This window comes from Myxine glutinosa, chromosome 11, assembly GCF_964187855.1.
Source record: "Myxine glutinosa chromosome 11, kmMyxGlut1.1, whole genome shotgun sequence".
NCBI lineage: Eukaryota > Metazoa > Chordata > Myxini > Myxiniformes > Myxinidae > Myxine > Myxine glutinosa.
The window spans coordinates 89,918,503-89,944,579 of NC_136271.1; the positions used below are offsets into that span (position 1 = coordinate 89,918,503).

Here is a 26,077-nt window from a genome sequence, read left to right on the forward strand (position 1 = left end):
GGTAATTATAAAGGGTAATTATAAAGAGTAATTCTAAAGTATTCTAAAGGATAATTATAAAGGGTAATTCTAAAGGGTAATTATAAAGGGTAATTCAAAAGTATTCTAATGGGTAATTATAAAGGGTAATTCTAAAGTATTCTAAAGGGTAATTATAAAGGGTAATTCTAAGGTATTCTAAAGGGTAATTATAAAGGGTGATTCTAAAGGGTAATTATAAAGGGTTATAAAGGGTTTCATTCGTTTCTGTTTTGCCAATTTCATATTTAAAATGCCAAAATGAACCGCTTCCTTCAGACACAGGTGAGATATTTTTGTTTCAGAAAGTATTTAAAATCTACTACTTTACTAGTTTGGCTAAAATGCTGAACAATAACCTGTCAGTAAAACTGCTACATTAATCTCAATTTGTTAAATCACTTTGTTAACATTGTGGCAACTTTTTTTCTAAACCTGCTCTATCTGCAGTTCTGCTCTATCTGCAGTCTCTATCTATCTGCAGTTCTCTATCTGCAGGCAAACAGTTCTGCTCTATCTGCATGTCAAAGTTACTCTCAAACAGAATTGAAAATCATTGCAAACAGGAAACATCCTGGTTTTAGTGATGTTATCAAGGACACAAACCAGTAAGAAGAACTCATGTGACGTGTTAATTGAAATAAAAGATGCTGCATCAATGTCGATAAAATTAAAAAAAAAAAAAATCCAACTTTTTTAATCTTTGTTTTATTTCAATTAAATTATATACTTGAACACAAATCGTGTTTTTTGCACTTAGCAGTCTTGGACAAAATATTACAGCAATTACTGTAATACTATTTTACTGTAATTACTTAATTTACTGTAATTACTGTAATTTTACTGTAATTACTTACTTTACTGTAATTACTGTAATTACTTAATACTATTACAAGTATTATAATGGGTGTTTATAAAGGGTAATTCTGAAGTATTCTGAAGTGTAATTATAAAGGGTAATTCTAAAGTATTCTTAAGGGTAATTATAAAGGGTAATTATAAAGAGTAATTCTAAAGGGTAATTCTAAAGGGTAATTATAAAATATAAAAAATAACCACATTTAGAGGCCATTTTTCCCCGCAAAGCGGGGGTTGGCCTTTTTCGGGGACCGTGGTTGTTGTTGTTTTTTTGGTCCCCTTTTTGAAGCAATGTTTTACGGCCGGATGCCCTTCCTGCCGCCAACCCTTTTTGTCGCCTTTTACGACAAGCAGGGAATTACCAGTGAACTGGTACTCAATTTGCCGACCTCGGAAGGATGACAGGCTGAGTCAACCCCCCTGGCGTTAATTCAGCGATCGACCGGGATTCGAACCCAGGATCCTGGGATCCTAAGCTGGCACCCTAGCCGCTAGCCCAACACCATAAAGGGTAATTCTAAAGTATTCTAATGGGTAATTATAAAGGGTAATTCTAAAGGGTAATTATAAAGGGTAATTCTAAGGTATTCTAAAGGGTAATTATAAAGGGTGATTCTAAAGGGTAATTATAAAGGGTTTCATTCGTTTCTGATTTGCCAATTTCATATTAAAAATGCCAAAATGAACCGCTTCCTTCAGACACAGGTGAGATATTTTTGTTTCTGCTCTATCTGCATATCAAAGTTACTCTCAAACAAAATTGAAAATCATTGCAAACAGGAAACATCCTGGTTTTAGTGATGTTATCAAGGACACAAACCAGTAAGAAGAACTGATGTGACGTGTTAATTGAAATAAAAGATGCTGCATCAATGTCGATAAAATTCAAAAAAATAATAAAAATTCTCCAACTTTTAAAATCTTTGTTTTATTTCAATTAAATTATATACTTGAACACAAATCGTGTTTTTTACACTTAGCAGTCTTGGACAAAATATTACAGCAATTTACGTCATCACAAACAATCAAATTTGCTGCTCACCCATGTCCTTGTTTCTTAAGACTGCACAGAGTGATGTGTCCGATGAACTCTCTAGTTTATGCTGTACGGACTCCTCGAAGCATTTTATTCTTATTATTATTTTGTATGCATCATCAACTGAAGTACATAGTGGTGCCGCTGGCTGATGCAGTGCCCCCTTTAGGCTAGGGCAGGAATTTGAAATTTGTTCAGGGTGCCGGCGATAGCTCACCTTCTCTTGGTGAAAAACGTCGTGGGATCTTTAACGTCCATCAACCAACTCCAGCAGATGGGACGCGCAGTTTCACGATCGTCTGGGAGAGATCACACACAATGATGCCTCGCCCTACGCATGTGAAACACCACGATGAGAGCTGAGCTGAAGTTCGAACTCAGGCTAAACAAGTCAAGATTGAGTGTGCACACCTCTTGGCTCTCCCACTAGCACTCTCATCCGACCAGAGTGAAACCAATAGCTGCATTTTCCCGCTTTGCCTGCACTTGTCATTTTTTTTCTGCTTATCTCTCTGAAGGATTGCCAGGATAGCCTAGAGGTGTATACACTCGCCTCTCAGCTCTCTAGCCTGGGTTCATATCCCTGTCCAGGTATAAATTGTCAGTTTATAGCTGGGCTGAGATACATGAATCTGCAAAACCAGCTGCTAACAATAGCTCAGAGATGTAAAAGATCTAACGGTGTTCATTGAATCTCAATGTTGTCATATATATATATATAATTTTAAATGGAATGAACGGCTTCGGCCGTGTGACTGTGACTGTCATCGGACCGGGATTCTGGTCTCGATTGGACATTGTTCTGACGATCGCTGGAGCGGATCGTCTTTGGCTTGAAGCCGGAATCGACTTTGGCTTGAAGCCTTGATTAGACATTGGGAATCTTCTTCTTTACGCTCACTGGGAGCACAGTGAGTTATATTGTACGAACCTGATTGTACCATCATAGGAAATATATATATTGCTTGTACAATTGATTACTATTGTTGTTGTACTGTTATTCTTGTGTAATCTTAATACAATACTTGTTTGTTTGTAACAATTGGTGTGGCTTCACCATTGATCTTTGCCATACAGAATAACACATTTTTCTGCTGTGAATCCTCTCGGGGCTCGGAGGTACACCGTGACCAGGGGGTTTGGGGAGGAGCACGTAACAATATATATATAATTATACATATATATATATATATATATATATATATATATATATATATCTATCTATAATTCCAGTAATCTCTGTGTGTTTGTTTGTACGTTTGTACGTTTGTACATTTGTACGTTTGTCTGTGACCGCTGTTTCTCGACAACCACGGGTCCGATATACTTTAAACTTGCCAGGTATATTGCTGGGGACCCGAGGATGTGCCTTTTCAAGGTTTGAAATTAATCGGACAAGTACTTACCGAGCTATGGCGATTTAGCCGTTCGCCGTTCGCTTTGGCGTTGCGAATGGACCAAACCATTGCATGTAAATAGAGGGGGGGGTTCTGTGGTCGTTGCGAATGGACCAAACCATTCATGTAAATAGAGGGGGGGGGGGGGGTTCTGTGGTCGTTACTGCCACGTGGTTTCAAAGTTTTTTTTTGTTGTTGTTTGCACGCATGTTTTTTTGCACCCACGTACGGGCACGCCCTAGGATGTTTACACACACACACCCCTACACAAATTTTTTTTTTTTGGCAAGGAACGGGCACCCACGTACGGGCACGTCCTAGCTTATATATAGTACGGGCATGCCCTAGTATATATATATATAAATAAAGGAGTGTCTGTGTGTGTGTCTGTCTGGATGTCCGCTTATAACTCAAGAACTACACATCGGAGAAAAGTTTTAGACACAGATTCGGAATCAGCATAAAATTCCGGTGGTTATAGGCTACTTTTTATTTTAATATCAATGGTTTAAAAAACCGGGCCAGCTGCAATTCCATGGTGTAGTTTGTGGCGGTGCTATTGCCCCTTTCCGATCCCATGACGCATTGTGGTTCCGATTCACGATAAGGTCTATGCACTATCACCGACACTTTTCCACCTTTTCCATACCTTTTAATCAGATTTACCTTATCGTCCATCGTAACCACATTACGCTTGGAAACACTAGCATTATCCTTCTTCGGACCCATGGCTAACACAGACACAGTAAAGGAATACTGTACGTCGCCTCTGTTTTGAATGAGAATCAGCGGTTGCGCATACGTACAGTATACTGTACGTACATATTTATATATTTTTAATGTGCTTTTTATTGTATTTTAATTTGTTTTTTAGCTTCTTTTATTGTTAATTTATGTACTATTGTATTTATTTTAAATATATTTTTAAGGAAAACAAATGTTTTCACATCTGTAGGAGTGACGTAATGTCGCACATAATGACGTTCGCTGCCCGGTCATGAAAGAAATTATGATTCTCTTGCCAAAGTGACATGAAGATCAGGCAGTAAACCTCCCAACTGAGTTTCTCAACAGTCGTCAGCCTCAAAGACTCCCAACACACAGGTTGATTCTCAAGGTGGGAGCACCAATCATGCTTCTAAGGAATCTTGATCCACCAAAGCTGTGTAATGGAACATGATTGACAATCCAGCAAATGATGCCGCATGTCCTAGAGGCAACCATCCTCTCAGGACAATACAGAGGAGAGAAAGTATTCATTCCAAGGATACCACTTATTCCACCTGACCTTCCATTCTCCTTCAAGAGGATTCAGTTCCCCATCAGGCTATGTTTTGCTATGTCCATCAACAGGGCGCAGGGGCAATCAATGAAGGTTGTAGGCCTGAACTTCACAGAACAAGTGTTTGCCCATGGCCAGCTGTACGTGGGCTGCTCGAGGGTTGGAAAACCAAGCAATCTTTATGTCTTGGCACCAAGTAAGAAAACCAGAAATGTTGTATACCCAGAGGTTTTGAGAAATTGAAAATTGAAAAAACGTCATGTAGGAAATGTAGTGATATTGCTCTAAAATATACATGTTCTTTTCATCATATATTTGTCTTATTCTTATTCAACCCGGGCGAAGCCGGGTACCTCAGCTAGTATATGTATATGTATATATATATATATATATATATATATATATATATATATATATATATATATATATATATATACATACAGGGAGATGGTCCTACCCTCTTGTTTGATATTTGACATGGAGGGCCTCCAACCATTATTGAGAGAGGAGCAGCAGCTTGTCTGGTGTTGATTGACTGATTTGGAATCCAAACTGATTGTCAGGAATCAGAAAGTTTGAAAACAAGGAAACAGCATTGATGGATTCCTCGACTTTGCTTGTAATTGGAAATAATCTCACTGGTCTGTAGTTGATGGGATCTATTTTTGCACTCTTGTGATAAACGGGTGTGACGTTTGCTGACTCCCAGGTTGGTGAGAGGTGCCAAAGGGGAAGGACAGACTAAATAGGACAGTCAAAGTGGAAGCAAGAACAGCTGAGCATCATTTAAAAACATGGACAGTGATGCCATCTGGGCCTGTTGCTGTTGTTGTGTGAATGCAGGATATAATTTTCTTTACCTAATCGGCTGAGAAGGATACACAGTCCAATAGACAGTAGATATGAGGGAATAGGAAGGGAGCAGAGTGGGATGGGTTGGGTACAGGAGATTTGGATGCAAACGCCTTATGTCGGGAAGAGTCTGCAGCAATGCCATTATAGGTGAGGAAGGGGATGGAGGGGGGAATACACCAGAAACGGACTTAACTTGGTGCCATCCTGACTTGAGACTGTTTGGAGAGTTCAGCCTTGAGATTTGCAAGATGATGTTTTCTGGCAATCCTCAGGAAGGACACACACTTTTTATGAGCCTCAGGAAGTGATTAAAAGTTACGCAAAGTTGACTTTGCTTTCCATGTTGAGTAAGCAAGACACTTGACTACAATTGCCTCACCATTGGATTCGGTGTATTCTGGCCAATATGATGGATAGTACAACCACAGACGGGATTGGATAAACCGGTAGATGAGAAAGTAAGCTTTTGTGTAAGCATTCCCAGGTGGAATAAATACCGGATGCTGCGAGGATGGTGGCGTGAGGGCTCAATGCAGACATGGCCAGTTGGCCTGCACAGACAGTCATATTCTTCCATGTTGATGTTGCTCCAGAAAGATGTGATCTTTGATAAGAGCACCCATATCTACCTGGCTATTGTCATATTTACAAGTACAAAGGCACTCGGTAGAGAGCATACCTCCGCCAGGCTGAACAATTTACAATTTGTACCCCACTGATAGGTCGGATCTGGATCCGGACCTGGACCAAAATCGAATCGGCTTGTTCTTGTCGCTCAACCAACTCATCCACCAAGTTTCGTTCGAATTCGTCCACAACTGTTTGAGATATCATGTTCACAAACAAACAAACAAATAAACTGGGGGACAAACAGACGGGTGAAAACAACCTCCATCCACCTTTGGTGGCGGAGATTTAAAAAAAATCAGATTGCAAACTTGTTTGTTCGTACTTTGTATTCTTAAAGATATGTAAATGTCACAATTTACGAAGATAATTATACAATAAATGACTGTTGTCTCCAAGAACAAAGCCAATGTGGAAAACACAATTACTGGTTTTGTGGTCATCACTCTCAATCCCACAATACAAGGCCTGGGATCCATACAATTAGTCTATTCTTAGCCGCTCTGCCTCCGTCACAGACAGCTGCAGCTACCTAGATCCAGACACAGGGTAGTTAAGGGCAACGTTCTCCTTTTCACCATTAAAACAAGGTTTCATGACATTTTCATTCAGTCAATCAGTCACTCAATCTTTTGTTGTTCAATCAATTTCCCTTTACAGTTTAAAGTCAAATTGACTTTTGCTGCAAATATTTGTGTTGCCGACCTTCTTTTTTTTTTTTTAAATACAAGGTCGAGGCTCGTGTAAGAGCTAACATTGATCACAAAAAAAACAAACTGACACATAAAACATAAAACATATGATAAAGGGAACGGGAGAACAATATGGAGAGCAGGGACATTGGGAGGTCTGTGGGAGGGAGAGGGCTTGGGGAAGGGGGGGGGGGGGAGAGGTAAAAAAAAAAAACCACGTGGACACTGCAAGGACTTCCAGGAAAGAAGTCGGTATATTAAAAAAAAGTGGATCTGGAGTGAATTAGCGGGGGTAGAAAAGATCAAGGTTTTGGATGGGAGAAGATAAGAGATGGTGGTGAACAGCTGTTTTAAAGACCTGGAGGGAGGAGTGGGATTGAAGAGAGTGAGAGAGTTTGTTCCAGAGGCGGGAGAAAAGAGGAATGAAGGAGTGAAGGTGAGCAGAGAGACTTGATTTTGGCAGTTTAACCATAAGAGGGTTGCAGGCAGATCTTGTGCGACCTGTAGGAATATTTGGGGGACAGAGCACAGAGAGAGCTGGGGGAGCAAGGCCGGAGAGGAGTCGGACATTAATTTGGCATTAAATAAATGTAAATTATTTTTAGAAAGTAGGATTTCACTCATGAACGTCGTTGTATTAAAATGGCTCTTTACCATTTTAAGAAGTTTTGTAATAAGAACATTTTGTGTTTTTCCCATTATATGACTTCAGTCCCCTGTGCTGTCTTTCCCTCGTGGTCCCCCTGTGCTGTCTTTCCCTCGCGGTCCCCCTGTGCTGTCTTTCCCTCGCGGTCCCCCTGTGCTGTCTTTCCCTCGTGGCCCCCTGTGCTGTCTTTCCCTCGCGGTCCCCCTGTGCTGTCTTTCCCTCGTGGTCCCCCTGTGCTGTCTTTCCCTCGCGGTCCCCCTGTGCTGTCTTTCCCTCGCGGTCCCCCTGTGCTGTCTTTCCCTCGTGGTCCCCCTGTGCTGTCTTTCCCTCGCGGTCCCCCTGTGCTGTCTTTCCCTCGTGGCCCCCTGTGCTGTCTTTCCCTCGCGGTGCCCCTGTGCTGTCTTTCCCTCGTGGTCACCCTGTGCTGTCTTTCCCTCGTGGTCCCCCTGTGCTGTCTTTCCTTCGTGGCCCCCTGTGCTGTCTTTCCCTCGTGATTGCAAGCTCTTTCACGAGCCTCGATTCAGTATTTTTAAAAAAAGAAGAAAAAAAGTGATTCTCATGTTTTTTTTTTCGTTGGATTTCAAAGACACGTTTGCCTTCCATGGGAAATAAGTAATACCGCACCTACCGACGTGAGTCAGCCACAGCTGCAGGTAATAGTAAATGCTGAAATTATTCACTCCGCGAAGGGATACGGCGTGGGAATATTGTTCGCACCATCATCATATGGCAATCTTGTTGGACTGCTATTGTTAATTCTCACATCCTATATTTACTGCCTGCGTGAAGAGAGGACTGGGGTTAAACAATTGGTTTACTTCCTCTGTCTACAAGCACCAGTTTTATGATTGAGGAACAACTTAATTTCAATCGAATGTTGTATTTTAAACACCAATCGGAACATGAATCAGAAAACGAACCTGTAGTTTAACAGTACTTTGGTTCTCAATTTGTCCCGATCGCACATGTGTCTGGGGATGAGAGAGTTATTTTTATTCTGTATACCTGTCTGGCAGTCAGACAGAACTTAAAATCATTTAAAACTGGCAACCCTAACCCTAACCCCTAACCGTTTTTAGCAACGTTATAAAGGACACAAACAACAGGCCGAATAACTAATGCAATGTATTAAATAAGGTGGTGTATAAGACACTGACTGCATCATCAGCAGTAAACTTCTGAAAAAGGTATTTTTCTACAGCCTTTAAAATCACCAGAGGAGAGGGTATTGCTTTTAGGCCCGTTTGTTTGTCCGTTGGTTTCTCCACACAAAACATGAGGATACGTATTACTTACATTAGAACCCTAAGACCCTTATAATCCCTCCAGAACCCTAAATCCCTTTAGTTTAGACTTTTTACAACCCCCAGAACAATTTTTTTTTTTTTTTTTTTTTTGTATACTGAATCGAGGCTCGTGAAAGAGCTAACATTTACTTCACAAACAAATCAACCAGACAAACAAAACACACAAAAAGAGGGAGCGGAAAACAAGGTGGGGAGAGAAGGGGAAGCACACAAACACAACATTTGAGAGGAGGGAGATGTGTGGGAGGGAGAGGGCTTGGGGGGAGGAGGCGTGGGAAGGGGGGGGGGGTGGAGGGAGAAGTATAAAACACAAGGACACCAAGGACTTCCAGGACAGAAGTTGGTATTTCAAAAAAGTGGAATTGGGGTGAAATTGGCGGGGGTAGAAAAGATCAAGGTTTTGGATGGGGGAAGATAAGAGATGGTGGTGAACAGCAGTTTTAATGACCTGGAGGGTGGAGTGGGATTGAAGAGAGTGAGGGAGTTTGTTCCAGAGGCGGGAGAAGAGAGGAATGAAGGAGTGAAGGTGAGCAGAGAGTCTTGATTTTGGCAGTTTCACCATAAGAGGGTTGCAGGCAGATCTTGTGCGACCTGTAGGAATATTTGCGGGACAGATCCCAGAGAGAGCTGGGGGGGCAAGGCCAGAGAGGAGTCGGTAGAAGATGGAAAGACCACCAACCTGCCTGCGGTGAGTGAGTGAGAGGCCCTTGGAGTTAGCTTCATCGCGGGAGATTCCAATGATTCTGAATGCTTTGGTTTCAACAGCGTGAAGACGAGCTAGGTGTGAGGCAGGAGCACCAGCCCAGAGGGGAGAGCAGTATTCCATTGAGCTGCGGATGAAAGCCTTGTATGTGGTGAGGAGCTCAGGTGTGCCAAGGAAGGACTTTGCACGACGGAGGATGCCCAGTCGGCGACTGGCTTTGGAGGCCAGATTTGAAATGTGTTTTTCCCAGGAAAGATCATGGCAGATAGTGAGACCCAAAAGCTTGAGTGACAGAACTTCTTGGAGAGGATTATTCAGAAAGTGGATGGGAGGGTTGTCCAGTCGGTCTTTTCGGAGAGACATCGTAAGAGTGTGAGATTTGTCAGGATTGAAAGACATGTTCCACTTGTTTGCCCAGTCTGTGATTTTGTCCAGGTCTGCAGAGAGTGAGGAGGCAGCAGACTGCCGATCTGAGGGATGAAGAATGGAGCGACAGAGAGTAGAGTCATCAGCAAAGAGATACAGAGGATTTTCAAGAGAGTCAGAGAGATAATTGATGAAGACCAGAAAAAGCACAGGGCCCAGAACACTGCCTTGTGGAACTCCAGCCTGAACAGGAAGAGGAGATGAGAGAAACCCATTCAGGGCCACATGTTGACTACGACTAGAGAGGAAGTCCGCCAGCCATGCGTGGAGATTTCCATTGATACCAAAACAGGAGAGTTTGGTGAGCAGAGCAGGGTGCCAGACCGTATCGAAGGCACATGATATGTCAAGGGAGACTGCTCTAATTTCCTGTTTGGCATTGAGGACCTCCATCCATTGTTGAGAAAGCAGAAGCAGCATGTCCAGAGTAGAGTGTCCAGGTCTGAAACCAAATTGATGATCAGAGATCAAGCCATTGGAGAAGAGGAAAGATTTCATATCTGAAGCAATGATGGATTCCATGACTTTGCTGATAATTGGGAGAAGGCTGATTGGTCTGTAGTTGCTGGGATCTGTTTTTGCACCTTTTTTGTGCAAAGCGGTGATGTTGGCAGATTTCCAAGCAGATGGAAGATGACCTTGAGCAAAAGAGAGGGTGAAGAGAACAGAGAGAGGGAGTGAAAGAGCGGAAGAACAGGATTTTAGGACCCGTGGGCTGATGCCATCAGGTCCAGTTGCAGAATCCGAGTCGAGGGTTGACAGAAACTTTTCCACCTTGTCAGGAGGAAAGGACACAGAGTCCAGGAGCAGCTGGGTACGACTGGGTACGGTGGGTACAGAGAGGGTTTGGGACAGAAGATTTAGAGGCAAACACAGAGTTGAGGCATTCAGCTTTTTCACGCGCGGAGTCAGCCGTGTGGCCATTTGAGGTGAGGGAGGGGATGGAGGGGGAACAAACACCAGAAACAGATTTGACCAGATGCCACCAGGATTTGGAAGAGGGAGACAGATAAGAGAGTTCGGTCCTGAGAACGGAGAGATATTGTTTCCTGGCTCTCCTGAGGGTGGACACACACTTGTTTCGGGCTTTGTGAAAGGAAATGAGATTTCCTTCCGTTGGATTTGCTTTCCAGGAGACGAAAGCAAGTTGTTTCTGGGCAATAGCCTCACCACAAGATTCCGTGTACCACGGACGGGAGGAATGGTAAGACAACAGAAGACGAGATGGGATAAATCTGTGCATGAGAGAGAGCAGTTTGCTTTGGAAGAATTCCCAGGAAGAATTTATGTCAGACGCAGTAGAGATGGGAGACCAGTCCAGATGATTGATGGCTGCTTGAAGACCGTGCCAGTTGGCCTGAGTGAAATGCCAGACTCGGCGACGCTGAGGAGGCTCTCTGAGAATGGTCAGAGAGATGTCCACTTTAACAAGCACATGATCAGAAGAGCCGATTGGAGCAGAAGAAGAGCAGCAGACATTTTCAGGGAAGTTAGTCATAACCAAGTCCAGAAGAGAAGATGCTCCGTTGACTGAAATCCAGGTCGGGAAATTGACAGATTGTGTCAGTCCCAGTGAGTCACAGAAGTCCTTTGCTGAAGAGCCATGGCTGGTGAGAGCGGTACCCACACCCAGCCAACTGGCACGGTGACAGTTGAAATCACCACATATGAGGAAGAGAGAGTTGGGATGGGTAGATAGAAGTTGGTCCATATTCTCAGACAGCGAGATGTAGATGGAGTCATCACTGTTTGGTGGACGGTACAACACACATATGAACAAAAGGTGGGAGCGAAGGGGAAGCCGTAGCCAAAGGTATTCCTGGGGGTGAGGTGGAGAGAGGGCAGTCCAGGGCGAGTGAGGAAGAGAGTTTTTTATAAAGATAGCAACCCCACCTCCAGGACGAGGTTCAGGTCTATCATACCGGAGGAGGGAGTAACCTGGGAGAGATACCAAGGAATCAGAGACATCATGAAGGAGGAAAGTTTCTGTTAAGCAGATCACGTCTGGTTTGTCAGAAGCAACCTGTATGGAGAGATCAGACAAGTTTGAGCGAAGGCCCCGGATGTTTGGGGTCCATACTGTTAAGGAAGAGGAAGGGGGAGCATCGGATACAGAACAGGGGGGGGGGGGGAGCGGTAGGGTAAGATGTGGAAGAGGAGGAAGAGGTAGGGAGAGCTGTTGAAGGTGTGTCGGAGATTACAGAATAGCTTGGAGAAAGGGAAGAATGGGGCAGACAAAAGGTTTGATGGTGATTGGGAGAGGCGCAGTGAGGTGTTATTTGACGAGGGGGAAGAGCGAGGCAGAAGGTTGAGGGAGATGAAGGTGAAAGTTGGAAGGGGGAAGAAGCGGGGAGGACGCTTTGAGGGGGAGGGGTGAGAGGGGAGTCTAGGAGGGGAGGAGCGAGGGAGAGTCTCGGAGAGGAGGGGTGTGGGGGGAGATTTGAAAGGAATGGGTGATTGGGAAGATTTGGAGGGGAGGGGCAAGGGGGAAGATTTGAAAGAGATGGGTGATGGGGATTATTTGGAGGGGATGGGCAAGGGGGTAGATTTAGAGGGGAGGGGTGATGGGAAATGGGATTTTGGGGTGATGGGATTTTGAAAAATGTATGATTAATGGGAAACGAACATTTATTGCAAAATGAGTTTCTTGAGACATTCGAGTCAAAAATACGTTTGAGGACGCTGGAGGGAGGATGGAGTGCTGGAGAGTTTAGGGAATGAATGAAAGATGCACTATAAGAGATGGAATTTTTTTTTGGAATGAATGGATTTGGTGAGCAAGTCGAAAGCATCCTTTCATAGAAGAAGAAGAAAAAGGTGTTATAGAATATGACAGAATACAGGTCTTCAGGGGTCAGATGAGACATTTTTTAACAACGTGATCACAAACGAAACAACGTGGTCGAAAAACGAACGAACGAACAAATAAGAACGAATAAACGAATAAGAACAGAAGGAAATGTTTTTGGGTTTTTTTTTTTTTTTTGAGATTTTAAAACAAGGAAGTATGGGATGAAAAGACCGTGAAAAACAGAGACCGGAAAATAATTGCAGCGCGATCAGAGAACCGCTGAGACAAAAACGAAGCCTCAAGCCAAGGTTGGACACAGTAGCCTAGTACTACACTTAGGCCTCAGAATACGCGATAAGAGAGACCGACGATTCTGTACACAGGTATGAAAAACCAACGCCAAGAATACTATTCAAGACACCCCAATAGGTACATACAAGACCAGTTTCGACAAAAACACAATTGAGAAAAGTTACTTAACTTCGAAAGCGAGCGTGCATGGACAGCTTTGAAGAGACGAGACCTCCAATCTTGCGCATCAATCAATTAAGACATTTCCAAGCTGGCCTCCAAAGCCAGTCACCGACTGGACATTCTCCGTCGTGCGAAGACCTTCCTTGGCACATCTGAGCTCCTCACCACATACAAAGCTTTCATCCGCAGCTCAATGGAATACTGCTCTCCCCTCTGGGCTGGTGCTCCTGCCTCACACCTGGCTCGGCTTCACCAAAGCATTCAGAATCATTGGAATCTCCCGTGATGAAGCTGATTCTGAGGGCCTTTCACTCACTCACCGCAGGCAGGTTGGTGGTCTTTCTGTCCTCTAACGAATCCTCTCTGGCCTAGCTCCCCCAGCTCTATCTGTGCTCCGTCCCCCAAATATTCCTGCAGGTCGCACAAGATCTGCCAGTCACCCTCTTCTGGTTAAACTGCCAAAATCAAGACTCTCTGCTCACCTCCACTCTTTCATTCCTCTTTTCTCCCGCCTCTGGAACAAACTCCCTCACTCTCTTCAATCCCTCTCCGCTCTACAGGTCTTTAAAACAGCTGTTCACCACCATCTCTTATCTTCCCCAATCCAAAACCTTGATATTTTCTACCCTTGTTAAAACACCCCAAATCCACCTCTTTCAATCTCCGACTTCATTCCTGAAATTCCTAGTCGTGTCAATTTGTTTTATACCGTCAACCCCTTACCTCCCCCTCAGTCTCGCCCCCCCCCCCCCTCCCCAGCCCTCTCCCTTACACAGATCTCCCGATGTCCCTTTTCTCTACTGTTGTTGTGCTTGTGTGCTTCCCTCTCTCTCCCCATCTTGTCTCCCCCTCCCTTTATTGTTTTATGTCTGTTTATGTTTTTGAGTTTTATGTGCCAATGTGTGTTTAATGTGCTAGCTCTTACAAGAACCTCGATCTTGCATACAAAAAAACAAAAAAAAAACACAAAGACCCTAAGCACCATGAAGACCCCTAAAACTCTTAAGACCACTAAACCCATTTCGAGCCCTGAAGACCCTATAAGACCCTGAAGACCCTTTATAACCCTAAGACCCTTTAAAACCTCCAAGATTTTTAGAACCCTAGCACCCTTAAAGATGTCGAAGACCCAAAAGACCTAGAGGTCCCAAAAGACCCAAAAGTCCCAAATGACCACAAAGACCCATAAGACCCTGAAGACCCATAAGACCCTGAAGACCCAAAAGTCCCAGAGGACCCAGTGGACCCAGTGGACCCCAAAAATTCAAAAGACCCCAAAGACTCAAAATACCCAAACAACCCAAAAGACCCAAAAGATCCAGAATTCCCAAAATACCCCAAAGGCCCAGAGGACCCAAAGGGCCCAGAGGACCTAAAAGACCCAAAATATCCCAAAAGACCCTTACAGACCCAAAATACCCCAAAGACCCAACACACTCAGAGGACCCAAAGGACAAAACCACACAAACACGTCCAAAAGACACAAAAGACCACACAAACAGTGAGGGCCTGCAATCTTTCTTGTTTTAATTTAATTACATACTTGAACCCTGTCGAACACAAATGTCATTTTTGGCACTTTCAAAACCCTTCCATTTAGTAGTACTTGGACAAAATATTACGGCATTTTACATCATCATGATCAATCAAATTTGCCGCTCAGGGACCCCGCCCATGTCCTGATTTTCTATTTTCTCAAAACTGTGAACTCTTTAGTTATTACCTTCACCACCGAAGTTGGATTGAGGTTATGTTTTCAACCCCATCTGTCTGTTTGTCTGTTTGCGCACAGGATATGCTGAAAGGTTGTGGATGGATTTAGACGAAATTTGGTGGAGAGGTTGGGTTTGTAACAAGGACAAAATGATTAGATTTTGGTTCAGATCCGGCCTATCAATGGGATACAAAACTTAAGCTGTTCAGTCTAGCGGAGGTATGTGCTCTACCCGAGGGTCGTTCGAGTTTCTGAGTGTGATTTTGAAATAAATGCCATACCAGAAACCGTTTAAACATGAACTTGTGGCCAACACGACAGACAGACATTGACTCCCAATAATAGTCATGGCTTTGCGTTCGATTAATCAGTTGGCTATTTATCGGCATATACCGGCTAATATCTTGTCTACGGCATGTTCCGTGGGAGTTGTGTACAATTTATGTGTATTTGCAGACTTACAAGGATTTATCCACCCTTGAACTTTTACCAATATTCGCTCCGCCCCTTGCACTTTGACATTTTCAGCTTGGACAACATTTGAGTATACAGTACATGTGTTTAAACATTGGTTAAAGGACAAAAACGTTGTTCTCCAGTCAAGCAGAGGTATAACAGGTGTGATTTCTGTGACACAATTTATAACATGTAACATGTTACGGTGTGGTAGACATACACGAGTCAACTTTTTCACACATCTCACAACATTTTTAGTTGCATGAAACATGTTGGCTGAACGTCAGACGGAGCTCGTCCACTTTTATGAGAAGAAAAGGTTTCTCGGTGAATCCTTTTATCCTCCTATACTTTCCACGACGTAGAAGGCAATTTGAGACGTCTCGTTTCTCATCAAACCAATATCTCATGCTCAGTCGGACAGAACTGTTCAACTTAAGACAGAGCTAAAATAAAAACTTTCCTGGATTTATGACATTCTGGTCACCAGAAAAAAAATAAGCTAAACCGTTCTTGACATATAACAAGAATAATGGACAACCGCCGTGGACAACAATAATTACAAACCGGACACCTAAATAAGGCCCTGGAAGAGGCAGAAGTATACCAACGACCAGTCTACAAAGGAATGAAATTGAAAAACTGGCGTACAATGCCATAAAATTGCCTGGAATAGAACAGGGCGGAACAAGTTGTGGGAGCCCTTCAACCCGCAGTGGACCAGGTTGTGGGAACCCTTCATCCTGCAGTGGACCAGGTTGTGGAAGCCCTTCATCCCGCAGTGGACCAGGTTGTGGAAGCCCTTCATCCCGCAGTGGATCAAGTTGTGGGAGCCCTTCATCCCACAGTGCACCAGGTTGTAGGAGCGCTTTATTCTGCAGTGGACCAGGTTATGGGAGCCCTTGATTTATCAGTGGACCAGGTTGTGGAAGCACTTCATCCCACAGTGCACCAGGTTGGGGGAGCCCTTCATCCCGCAGTGCACCAGGTTGTGGGAGCCCTTCCTCCCGCAGTGCACCAGGTTGTGGGAGCCCTTCATCTTGCAGTGCACCAGGTTGTGGGAGCGCTTGATTTCTCAGTGGACCAGGTTGTGGAAGCCCTTCATCCTGCAGTGCACCAGGTTGTGGGAGCCCTTGATCCTGCAGTGGACCAGGTTGTGGAAGCACTTCATCCCGCAGTGCACCAGGTTGTGGGAGCCCTTCATCCCGCAGTGGACCAAGTTGTGGGAGCCCTTCATCCCACAGTGCACCAGGTTGGGGGAGCCCTTCATCCCGCAGTGCACCAGGTTGTGGGAGCCCTTCCTCCCGCAGTGCACCAGGTTGTGGGAGCCCTTCATCTTGCAGTGCACCAGGTTGTGGGAGCACTTGATTTCTCAGTGGACCAGGTTGTGGAAGCCCTTCATCCTGCAGTGCACCAGGTTGTGGGAGCCCTTGATCCTGCAGTGGACCAAGTTGTGGGAGCCCCTCATCCAGCAGTGGACCAAGTTGTGGGAGCCCTTCATCCTGCAGTAGTTGTAGGAACCCTTTATCCCGCAGTAGACCAAGTTGTGGGAACCCTTCATCGCGCAGTGGACCAGGTTGTGGGAGCCCTTCATCCTGCAGTGGGACCAAGTTGGTGGGGCCCTTCATACCGCAGTGGATGAAGTTGTTGGAGCCCTTCATTCCACAGTGGATGAAGTTGTTGGAGCCCTTCATCCCACAGTGGACCAAGTTGTTGGAGCCCTTCATCCTGCAGTGGACCAGGTTGTGGGAGGCCTTCATCCTGCAGTGGACCAGGTTGTGAGAGCCCTTCATCCTGCAGTGGACCAGGTTGTGGGAGCCCTTCATCTTGCAGTGGACCAAGTTGTGGGAGCCCTTCATCCCGCAGTGGACCAGGTTATGGGAGACCTTCATCCTGCAGTGGACCAGGTTGTGGGAGCCCTTCATCCTGCAGTGGGACCAAGTTGTGGGAGCCCTTCATCCTGCAGTGGACCAAGTTGTGGGAGCCCTTCATCCCGCAGTGGACCAAGTTGTGGGACCCCTTCATCCCGCAGTGGACCAGGTTATGGGAGCCCTTCATCCTGCAGTGGACCAAGTTGTGGGAGACCTTCATCCTGCAGTGGACCAGGTTATGGGAGCCCTTCATCCTGCAGTGGACCAAGTTGTGGGAGCCCTTCATCCTGCAGTGGACCAGGTTGTGGGAGCCTTTCATCCTGCAGTGGACCAAGTTGTGGGAGCCCTTCATCCCACAGCGGACCAAGATGTGGGAGCCCTTCATCCCGTAATGGACCAAGTTGGCTGATCAAGTCAAGTCACATCGATGAAAAAAATGTCTGGGCCAAGCATTTTGATTCAAGGTATGTGTGGGAGAGGAGGTGATAAGAAGGATTTCATGATTAACTTGGCTATCATAACCAATGATTCTCCTTGTCCTTATGGAACTCTGTTCCACATCAGATTTTGCTTGCTTGAGAAACTGTAGGGCTGGCAGGATAGCATCCAGGTACACACAATCACCTCTGAACTGTGTAGTTTGGGTTTCAATCTCGACGCAGCTCTACACGCAGTAGATCCTGATGTTTCACAGGCAGGACAAGGCATCAATGTGTTTGCCATCCCTCTGATAGAAGTTAAACTGGGAAGTAGTTGATGGAGGGAAAAGAACCTACGGTGTGCTTCACGAAGATTACGGGAGGTGTCACCAGCACTCTGAACAAATTACGCTGCTCTAACCTATAGGGGGGCACTGCATCAGCCGCACCACCACGCACCCAGTAAATGATGCTAACAGAGGCCTTGTGCTACATAAAATAAAAAAAAAGTGTTGCCAACACAACTCATGCTGCAAGCTGAGCATGCAAACACATTGCCAAAGGAGGTAATAAGGTAATGAGGTGCAAAGGGAGCACCCAGGTAGGTGATGACTCTTTCATTTGAGTGGAAATACTGCAATGCTGTAGCCATTCTTGATTTTTAAGTATAAAGTCTTAATATTACAAATAAGAACGTTGTTCAGCAACACACATTTAGATTGCCTAAAATTGTAAACCCACTGGCTTGATGTTTCACACCTGGATGCTGCAGAGGACAGGTAGCATGTTGTAGCCTCGGGAAAAAGAATGCAGCCGATATAGGCATCCCATTAGGATGCCAGCAATTTGTGTCCGAATGATAATCCACGTGAGCGAATCGTGTGCCTTGTGAAAGCTTCTCACGACATGACCATCTCCTGCAGCCACGGACCTCAGGTTGCCATGGGGACATTGTTTCCAACAATAGGTTCTCCGATGTAGCGTGAAATGGCAAGCCAAGGAGGCGAGCATGAACATGCCTTGTGAAATGGAAGCCAAGGCCGTCACAATACGTCATGCTAAGGCTGTTATTACTCGAGGTTTTGCACCATGTACATACATTTGTGTGGGAATTCCTCCTCGTGCGTTTACCCTCCTGGTCCTCAGTATCACTCATGATCTACCAACTCTCGTCTGCTATCATATGGAGAGAGGAAGCGATCAATATGTGATAATATCAGGGTAGTGAAGTGACGGCAATTCCCGTTTATTTAGAATATACACCGGGTTGCCATCGTCGAAGCAAACTGGCATTTCAGAGCAGTCGTGCCATCCACGTTTGACGTGATTGATAATTTAGAGCCTTAACGTCATTGGCCATCAAGGAGAGTCACAGCGTGCTAAAGCAGCCCACCCGAAGCCAGTAAATAATGAGTGGTGTGAGTGGTGCACCATATAGAATGCACGACACCACTCTGCCAGACACATACATATATATATACATACACACAGACTTGGCATTTAATATGGAATATTTTTTTTTTCTTGACGGGTTTAATTTCTGAACTCGGTATATCAATCTGGTGAGTTTCTTTTACACTTCGGTGATTTCTTTGTTGAAAGAACCATGTCACTGATTGTCTGTCGCAGCAAGAAGTCAATAACAGGATTATATCACAGGTGGCGTGACAAAATGTACGGACAGGTACATTTGACGATTGGCTTCACAATCGGGTATATAAGGGTTGTTGCGTTCTGTATTAGTGGAAAACAACTGCTGCACGTCGACAAAAGTTATTGCCGCTTCCCCTGGAGATGGTCCGTCAACTCGACAATGCTGTTTGTCATTTAGTGGTGGCTTTACGAAATTCCGGCATGAAACAGCGTGCTATTGCTTGGCAGTATGGCATCACTCAAGGTCAGGTGTCAAATATCCTGAAACGAAATGCTCAGAGGGGTGTCCCTACTCCAATACCGAGGCCAGGACATCCCCGCAGAACCACAAGGAGGGATGATCGCCAGCTGCACAGGTTAGTCCGCAATGGCCGTACCAAGTCAGCTAATCGGCTTAGGGCTGAGTGGCAGCAACTGACAAATGTGCCTGTATCCAGAAGGCTAGTCGACCAACGACTGGTTCAAGCAGGCTATCGTGCCAGGCGTCCCCTGAGAAAGCCACGTCTGACCAGACAACACCGCCAGCGCCGATTGCAGTGGGCCAGAGAGCACCGTCAATGGCAGCCAGGACACTGGAATCACGTGATCTTCAGTGACGAGTCTAGATTTCTGGTCTATCGTCAAGATGGCCGCGTCCGAGTGCGCAGACAAGTGCATGAAGCCTACAACGAAGATTGTATAGTGCCAAGAGTCCAAGCTGGAGGTGGTGGGGTGACCGTTTGGGCTGCTTTTCATGCAGGGGGCAAAACTGACCTGGTTGCTCTGAATGGACACCTAAACCAGTTCAAGCACAAGGCCATTCTGGAAGAAACATTGCTTCCATTTGTTCGTGCAGCCTTTTGAGGAAACTTTGCCATGTCCCCGGATATGAATCCGATAGAGAACTTGTGGGCAGAATTAACGCGTCAAATCGACAACTTGGACCAGCAGCCTGCCTCTGTGCGTGAATTGCAGCAGGCTATTGTAACTGCATGGCAAGCGATTCCTGTCCAAACCTTGGCAAATCTCGTGAACAGCATGCCTCAACGTGTACATGCTCTCCTGAATGCTCGTGGGGGTTACACGAAGTACTGAACTGTAATTTTACTGTCCGTAATCCCAGTCGTAATTTAACTTTTGTTTTTGTTTAAAAAAAATTTGGCTAATGTGCAAAATAAAGAGATACTTCTGGAAAACGCACAGAAGTTTAACACAGTACTGTCCGTGAATTGAGTTCGATATCAGTTTACATCACTTTCAAGGATCAATTTATTTGCTTCGAAATGTCAAATGTGGTTTTTGTTTCTTTTAAAGGTCACATTAACAAAATCTAGAATAATTTCAACATAATTCCAATGAACTTTTGGTTCTAAGTCATCTTGAAAAGTAAGTTCACCCCCACAAAAAAAATATTCCATATTAAAAGCCAAGTCTGTATATATATACTTTGACGTCGATGTCGTTGGACATCTTTTGCCGTCCAATGATCACTGGAAAGCATCGTGACTACACCAGTCGGTGGGAATTAGAGCAGCCCCAGGAGTGGTGTACGGAACAGGCTTAGTAGGTGTCCTGATGAGCAGCATCTGTGTTGTTGAGGAGACAAGGTCTTACCCCAGAAATAACCAACAGGTGGTGCATTAGTAAATATTGTTGGTTAATTCAGTGGGGATGAATGTACACATGCAGACAAAAGGGGTTTTTCTTCCACAATGGTCAGTGCCTTGTCTGTCTCACAAAGGACGCTGAGGCGGATTAGAGGATGCCCTGTTTATGTTTAAAACATCACATATCCTGTTTTCAATCATCAATCATCAGATGCCCTGTTTCGATCATCAGATGCTCTGTTGCAATCATCAGATACCCTGTTTCAATCATCAGATGCACTATTTCAATCAACACATATTCTTTTTTCAATCATCAAATACCCTGTTTCTATCATCAGATGCCAAATTTCAAACATCAAATACCCTCTTTCTATCATCAGATGCCCAATTTCTATCATCAAATACCCTGTTTCTATCAATAGATGCCCAACTTCAATCATCAAACACCCTGTTTGTGTCATCAGATGCCCAATTTCAATCATCAAATACCCTGTTTCTGTCATCAGATGCCCAATTTCAATCATCAAATACCCTGTTTCTATCATCAGATGCCCATTTTCAAACATCAAATACCCTGTTTCTATCATCAGATGCCCAATTTCAATCATCAAATACCTTGTTTCTATCATCAGGTGCCCAATTTCAAACATCAAATACCCTGTTTCTATCATCAGATGCCCATTTTCAAACATCAAATACCCTGTTTCTATCATCAGATGCCCAATTTCAAACATCAAATACCCTGTTTCTATCATCAGATGCCCAATTTCAAACATCAAATACCCTGTTTCTATCATCAGATGCCCAATTTCAAACATCAAATACACTGTTTCTGTCATCAGATGCCAAATTTCAATCATCAAATACCCTGTTTCTATCATCAGGTGCCCAATTTCAAACATCAAATACCCTGTTTCTATCATCAGATGCCCAATTTCAAACATCAAATACCCTGTTTCTATCATTAGATGCCCAATTTCAAACATCAAATACCCTGTTTCTTTCATCAGATGCCCAATTTCAAACATCAAATACCCTGTTTCAATCATCAGATGCACTATTTCAATCAACACATAATCTTTTTTCAATCATCAAATTCCCTGTTTCTACCATCAGATGCCCAATTTCAAACATCAAATACCCTGTTTCTATCATCAGATGCCCAATTTCAATCATCAAATACCCTGTTTCTATCATCAGATGCCCAATTTCAATCATCAAATACCCTGTTTCTATCATCAGATGCCCAATTTCAATCATCAAATACCCTGTTTCACTCATTAGATGCCCAATTTCAAACATGAAATACCCTGTTTCTATCATCAGATGCCCAATTTCAAACATGAAATACCCTGTTTCTGTCATCAGATGCCCAATTTCAAACATCAAATACCCTGTTTCTATCATCAGATGCCCAATTTCAAACATCAAATACCCTGTTTCTATCATCAGATGCCCAATTTCAATCATCAAATACCCTGTTTCACTCATTAGATGCCCAATTTCAAACATGAAATACCCTGTTTCTGTCATCAGATGCCCAATTTCAAACATCAAATACCCTGTTTCTATCATCAGATGCCCAATTTCAAACATCAGATTCCCTGTTTCTTTCATCAAATTCCCTGTTTCTTTCATCAGATTCCCTGTTTCGATTATCAGATTCCCTGTTTCGTTCATCAGATGCCCTTTTTCTTTCATCAGATGCCCTGTTTCTTTCATCAGATTCCCTGTTTCTTTCATCAGATTCCCTGTTTCTTTCATCAGATGCCTTGTTCCGATCATCAGATGCCCTGTTTCGATCATCAGATGCCCTGTTTCGATCATCAGATGCCCTGTTTCGATCATCAGATGCCCTGTTTCGATCATCAGATGCCCTGTTTTGATCATCAGATGCCCTGTTTCGATTATCAGATGCCCTGTTTCGATTCTCAGATGCCCTGTTTCGATTCTCAGATGCCCTGTTTCGATTATCAGATTCCCTGTTTTGTTCATCAGATGCCCTGTTTCTTTCATCAGTTGCCCTGTTTCTTTCATCAGATGCCTTGTTCCAATCATCAGATGCCCTGTTTCGATCATCAGATGCCCTGTTTCGATCATCAGATGCCCTGTTTTGATCATCAGATGCCCTGTTTCGATTATCAGATGCCCTGTTTCGATTCTCAGATGCCCTGTTTCGATTATCAGATTCACTGTTTCGATCATCAGATTCCCTGTTTCGATCATCAGATGCCCTGTTTCTTTCATCAGATGCCCTGTTTCTATCATCAGATGCCCTGTTTCAATCATCAGATTCCCTGTTTTGGGTCATCAGATGCCCTGTTTTGATCATCAGATGCCCCGTTTTGATCATCCCGTTTCGATCATTTCGATCATCAGATTCCCTGTTTCGATCATCTGATTCCCTGTTTCTTTCGTCAGATGCCCTGTTTCTTTCATCAGATGCCCTGTTTCTTTCATCAGATGCCCTGTTTCTTTCATCAGATGCCCTGTTTCTTTCATCAGATGCCCTTTTTCTTTCTTCAGATGCCCTGTTTCGATCATCAGATGCCCTGTTTCGATCATCAGATGCCCTGTTTCGGTCATCAGATGCCCTGTTTCGGTCATCAGATGCCCTGTTTTGATCATCAGATGCCCTGTTTCGATCATCAGATGCCCTGTTTCGATCATCAGATGCCCTGTTTCGATCATCAGATGCCCTGTTTCGATCATCAGATGCCCTGTTTCGATCATCAGATGCCCTGTTTCTTTCATCAGATGCCCTGTTTCTTTCATCAGATGCCCTGTTTCGATCATCAGATGCCCTGTTTCGATCATCAGATGCCCTGTTTCGATCATCAGATTCCCTGTTTCGATCATCAGAGTCCCTGTTTCTTTCATCAGATGCCCTGTTCCGATCATCAGATGCCCTGTTCCGATCATCAGATGCCCTGTTTCTTTCATCAGATGTCCTGTTTCGATCATCAGATTCCCAGTTTCGATCATCAGATTCCCTGTTTCGATCATCAGATGCCCTGTTTCGATCATCAGATGCCCTGTTTCTTTCATCAGATGCCCTGTTTCTTTCATCAGATGCCCTGTTTCTTTCATCAGATGCCCTGTTTCGATCATCAGATGCCCTGTTTTGATCATCAGATGCCCTGTTTCGATCATCAGATTCCCTGTTTCGATCATCAGATTCCCTGTTTCTTTCATCAGATGCCCTGTTCCGATCATCAGATGCCCTGTTTCTTTCATCAGATGTCCTGTTTCGATAATCAGATTCCCGGTTTCGATCATCAGATTCCCTGTTTCGATCATCAGATGCCCTGTTTCGATCATCAGATGCCCTGTTTCTTTCATCAGATGCCCTGTTTCTTTCATCAGATGCCCTGTTTCAATCATCAGATGCCCTGTTTTGATCATCAGATGCCCTGTTTCGATCATCAGATTCCCTGTTTCGATCATCAGATTCCCTGTTTCTTTCATCAGATGCCCTGTTCCGATCATCAGATGCCCTGTTTCGATCATCAGATGCCCTGTTTCGATCATCGCATTCCCTGTTTCTTTCATCAGTTGCCCTGTTTCGATAATCAGATACCCTGTTTCGATCATCAGATGCCCTATTTCAATCATCAGATATTCCTTTTTCAATCATCACATTCCCTGTTTCTTTCAACACATGCCCTGTTTCTTTCATCAGATGCCCTGTTTCGATCATCAGATGCCTTGTTTCGATCATCAGATTCCCTGTTTCGATCACCAGATGCCCTGTTTCGATTATCAGATGCCCTGTTTCGATCATGAGATGCCCTGTTTCGATCATCAGATTCCCTGTTTCGATCATTAGATTCCCTGTTTCGATCATCAGATTCGCTGTTTCGATCACCAGATGCCCTGTTTCGATCATCAGATTCCCTGTTTCGATCATCAGATTCCCTGTTTCGATCACCAGGTGCCCTGTTTCGATCACCAGGTGCCCTGTTTTGATCATCAGATGCCGTGTTTCGATCATCAGATGCCTTGTTTCGATCAACAGATTCCCTGTTTCGATCACCAGATGCCCTGCTTCGATCATCAGATGCCCTGTTTCGATCATCACATTCCCTGTTTCGATCATCAGATTCCCTGTTTCGATCATCAGATGCCCTGTTTCGATCATCAGATGCCCTGTTTCGATCATCAGATGCCCTGTTTCGATCATCAGATGCCCTGTTTCTTTCATCAGATGCCCTGTTTCGATCATCAGATGCCCTGTTTCGATCATCAGATGCCCTGTTTCGATCATCAAATACCCTGTTTCTATCATCAGATGCCCAATTTCAAACATCAAGTACCCTGTTTCTGTCATCAGATGCCCAATTTCAAACATCAAATACCCTGTTTCTATCATCAGATGCCCAATTTCAAACATCAAATACCCTGTTTCTATCATCAGATGCCCAATTTCAAACATCAAGTACCCTGTTTCTGTCATCAGATGCCCAATTTCAATCATCAAATACCCTGTTTCTATCATCAGATGCCCAATTTCAAACATCAAATACCCTGTTTCTACCATCAGATGCCCAATTTCAATCATCAAATACCCTGTTTCTGTCATCAGATGCCCAATTTCAATCATCAAATACCCTGTTTCTATCATCAGATGCCCAATTTCAAACATCAAATACCTTGTTTCTGTCATCAGATGCCCAATTTCAATCATCAAATACCCTGTTTCTATCATCAGATGCCCAATTTCAGACATCAAATACCCTGTTTCTATCATCAGATGCCCAATGTCAAACATCAAATACCCTGTTTATATCATCAGATGGCAAATTTCAAACATCAAATACCCTGTTTCTGTCATCAGATGCCCAATTTCAATCATCAAATACCCTGTTTCTATCATCAGATGCCCAATTTCAATCATCAAATACCCTGTTTCTGTCATCAGATGCCCAATTTCAAACATCAAATACCCTGTTTCTATCAGATGCCCAATTTCAAACATCAAGTACCCTGTTTCTGTCATCAGATGCCCAATTTCAAACATCAAATACCCTGTTTCTATCATCAGATGCCCAATTTCAAACATCAAATACCCTGTTTCTATCATCAGATGCCCAATTTCAAACATCAAATACCCTGTTTCGATCATCAGATGCCCAATTTCAAACATAAAATACCCTGTTTCTATCATCAGATGCCCAATTTCAAACATCAAATGCCCTGTTTCTATCATCAGATGCCCAATTTCAAACATCAAATACCCTGTTTATATCATCAGATGCCCAATGTC

At 44.0% G+C, this 26,077-nt stretch overlaps 1 protein-coding gene across 2 annotated transcripts in view; it reads right to left on the minus strand.

Moving 5' to 3' along the window:
• LOC137437107 (synapsin-3) overlaps nt 1–26,077 on the minus strand; it is a 179,179-nt gene that overhangs the window by 147,013 nt on the left and 6,089 nt on the right. For both annotated transcript variants that reach the window (XM_068131497.2, XM_068131498.2), the window contains exon 2: nt 2,130–2,211. The gene's annotated coding sequence lies outside the window, so the exon portion shown is untranslated. The remainder of the gene's footprint in view (nt 1–2,129; nt 2,212–26,077) is intronic.